General features: G+C 55.4%; 1 non-coding gene across 1 annotated transcript; it reads right to left on the bottom strand.

The window, feature by feature from the left end:
• Window positions 1-1,452: 1,452 nt before the first annotated feature.
• On the bottom strand, window positions 1,453-1,525 carry TRNAE-CUC (transfer RNA glutamic acid (anticodon CUC)). Its single transcript has one exon. It is a non-coding gene; the product is annotated as a tRNA-Glu (tRNA).
• Between the last annotated feature and the right edge of the window lie 2,053 nt (window positions 1,526-3,578).

Genomic DNA, 3,578 nt, shown 5'->3' with positions numbered 1-3,578 from the left:
ATTTATTTCAGTCTTTTAACAATTTCTTGCCTCTTAGAGTTAAATAAACTTCGTATTACTCATGGTATTGATCACAGATCTAGCATCCTGCTCTTTGCTCTCCTGAGCCAGGCTGGGAGGAGATGTTTAGCGCTGAGTACACAGTTTCGCCTGGAGAAGGGAATGGCAGCCCACTCCAGTATCCTTGCCTGGGAAATGCCGTGGACAGAGGAGCCTGGTGGGCTAGTCCATGGGGTCACAAAGAGTCGGACACGACTGAGCGACTAACACTAACAACTTCACATAACATTGCACTGAAGTCACAACTCATGGGCTCAGCTTTCAGCTGAGGCTCTAGCCTATGGACCGACTGAGCCTGTTTTATTTCACCTGATGCATACTTCATGACACCCCATTGCCCGTGTTTGCCAGGCTGGGTTCATTCATAAAACAGTGCCTGCGGGTACTGGGTGACTAAACTACACGTTATTAATATAGCAGTCCAATAGCTGCCCGCCTTGTAATATGTGGTTACCAGAAAATTCAAAATGATACCTGCTACTTATGTTTATAGCTTGGGTTCTATTTCTCTTGGACTGTGATGGAATAGAGAGCCCAGGAATAGAGCCATACATATATGATTAATTTGTGACAAAGATGCCAAAGCGAATCAGCAAGGGGGAGTATTCTCTTCAACAAACGGTGCTAGACGGGCCTACAGACACGGAAGACAAACGCATGGTCCTGAAGGGGCAGGAAGGGGTTGGGATTAACATACAGACACTACTGTATTTGGATTGCTGCTGTTTAGTTGCTCAGTTGTGCCTGACTCTTCTGCGGCCCTATGGACTGTAGCTCGCCAGGAACACCACAGCATACCTAATATTAACTGAAAAAGGAACACAGACCTGGGACTTCCCTGGTGGCTCAGTGGATAAGAGTCCGCCTGCCAGTGCAGGGGACACGGGTTCAATCCCTGGTCTGGGAAGATAAACTATGTCTCGGAGCAACTACCCGTGCACCACAACTCCTGAAGCCCACGCGCCCGAGAGTCCGTGCTCTGCAACTCGAGAAGCCGTCACCGTGAGAATCCCCAGCATTGTAGCGAAGAGTAGCCCTGGTCGCCGCAACTAGACAAAGCCTGCACGCAGACCCGGTCTGTAGTGGAGACCCAGTGCAGCCAGAGAAACAGACCTCAACGTGAAAGCTCACACGACGAAGCCCGGAGAGGAACGCAGAGGGAGAAAACGTCTGCAGCCGAGGGCAGGCAAGAATTAATTTTTGAGATGTGCATTAGAAATTTAATTTCCAATCAGAGAAATAGCAAGAACAGTGAGACTTCATGGAAAATGGGGAGGTTTGGATACAGAAACTCCATCAAACGGGTAAGGAGGCAAATCACAGACCGCGAGGTGGGTGTGCCAGGTGCTGGGTTTTTTTTTGGCCGCACGGTACAGCCGGCGGGATCTTTAGTTCCCTGACCAGGGATTGAACCTGGGCCTTCGGCAATGAGAGCACAGAGTCCTAACCGCTGGACCACCAGGGAATTCCCAAATAACGCACCAGGTCCTTGCTGGCTGCACTCTGCATCGGTGACGTCATCCCAGCCTCATTCCCAGCAGCCCGGGGAAGGGTCACCTCTGCTTCACCGAGCAGACAGACAAGAAAACGGAAGCTCCCAGCATGTGACCTGCCCGCAGGGACCTCCCTGGTGGTCCAGTGGCTAAGACTCCCTGTCCCAGGGGGACTGAAGGTCCAGAGGGCTGTCTGAACACACTGGGAGGAGGAACCTCCAACTCTGATTTCCCTGTCGGATGTGCTGGTGGTTTAGTCACTACTAAGCTGTGTCTGACTCTGTGCGACCCCGTGGACTGCAGCCCACCAGGCTCCTCTGTCCATGGGATTCTCCAGGCACGAATCCCGGAGTGAATTGCCATTTCCTCCTCTAGGAGATCTTCCCCATCCAGGAACTGAATCCGTGTCTTCTTCACTGTGGGCAGATGCTTCACCGTCAAGCCTGTGGATACAGGTACCTAAATGCCCATCTTACCACAGGACCGGGGGGCTGGGGAACGCCAGGCATGGAGCGGGGAGGGGTAAACGTACTGTGGGGTTTATTTTGTGCGTCACTTCGGGGGCTGTTTTGGGATGAGATGAACGTTGAGGTTGGTGAACTCTGAGTTAGCAGCTTGCCCTCCACACTCTGGGAGCCGCATGCGGGGAGCTAGAGGGCGCGATGCCCTGCCGTTTGCTGCCACTGCTGACCGGTCAGGGTTATCCCGGGGGCCCAGCGCCCGGGCAGCCTCTCTAGACACTGGGCGCAGAACAGGCATGAGCATCTTGCCTAACTGGAGCCGCTGGGCTCCGCAGGGAGGCAGCCTCCAGCAGGAGGTCCCCTTTGGGGTTTGGGGCTTGTGGTTTTGATGTAGCTACTAGATAACATGGCTCGTGAAAAGCCGCTATCAGCTTGCTACCAAGCTCTTGCTGAAACCAGATGCCTGGCCCGCAGAAGCCTGGGGGGATGCCTTGTGAGGGGAGTGGGGGAGCCGAACTTTGTGAGCAGTGGGAAGGGCCCAAAGCCGCACGGCGCAGTGGGCCTGGGGTCTTGGAGACTGCAGTCAGCCTGGCCCCAGAGCAGCTCAGCTTTACAGGAGGAAGTGGCCACGCGGGTGTGATGGGGGGCTTCGCTGGTGGCCCAGTGGCTGAGACTCCACTCTCCCAAATCCAGGCTTCGGTCGTTGGTCAGGGAGCTGGATCCCACAGGCCACAACTAAGACTCGGCTCAGCCAAACAAATAGTTTTTTTTTTTTAAGCGGGAGTTACTGGCTCTTAAGGGTCCTCCCGTCACCAATGTCCCCCTGAGCACCGGGGCCGAGCGGAGCTGACAGTGACATTGTTGGCCCTGGCTTTCCAGCCTGCAGGGCTGAGGCCGGACACGCCCTGGTGGGGCAGGGGGCTGCAGACCCCCAGGCCAGGGCAGGCCAAGGACATCCCTCTCCGGGGTCATGAAGGGTGGGAACAGGTCAAGGCTGCTGCCCGGATGGTCTGGCCGTGGCTATGCGTCAGCACGTGGCCGTGACAAAGGCGGTGACCGAGGCAGGTACCAAGGCCGTGGGCACTGGACGCCTGCTCTGTGCTCCAGAGGGATCCCGGGAAGCGCGTGGCCGATGGGGCCTGAGACCTGTTTTCGGTTTTTCACAAAGTCATTCAGGGCACGGCTTATGCACAAATGGGTTGGGGGGTGGGTCTGCTGCTAAGTCGCTTCAGTCGTGTCCGACTCTGTGCGACCCCAGAGACGGCAGCCCACCAGGCTCCCCCATCCCTGGGATTCTCCAGGCAAGAACACTGGAGTGGGCTGCCATTTCCTTCTCCAATGCATGAAAGTGAAAAGTGAAAGTGAAGTTGCTCAGTCGTGTCCGACTCCCAGCGACCCCATGGACTGCAGCCTACCAGCTCCCCTGTCCATGGGATTTTCCAGGCAAGAGTACTGGGGTGGGGTGCCATCGCTTTCTCCAAGGGGGGTGGGTCTAGAGAGTCAGAACTCTTCAGACTGGGGGTATGAGAATTTCAAATGTTTACAGGGACTTCCCTGGTGGTCT

This window comes from Bos grunniens, chromosome 25, assembly GCF_055505025.1.
Source record: "Bos grunniens cultivar Pamir isolate PY7600 chromosome 25, Bosgru_T2T1.0, whole genome shotgun sequence".
Taxonomy (NCBI): domain Eukaryota; kingdom Metazoa; phylum Chordata; class Mammalia; order Artiodactyla; family Bovidae; genus Bos; species Bos grunniens.
This window is presented reverse-complemented; position numbering and strand designations above follow the sequence as displayed.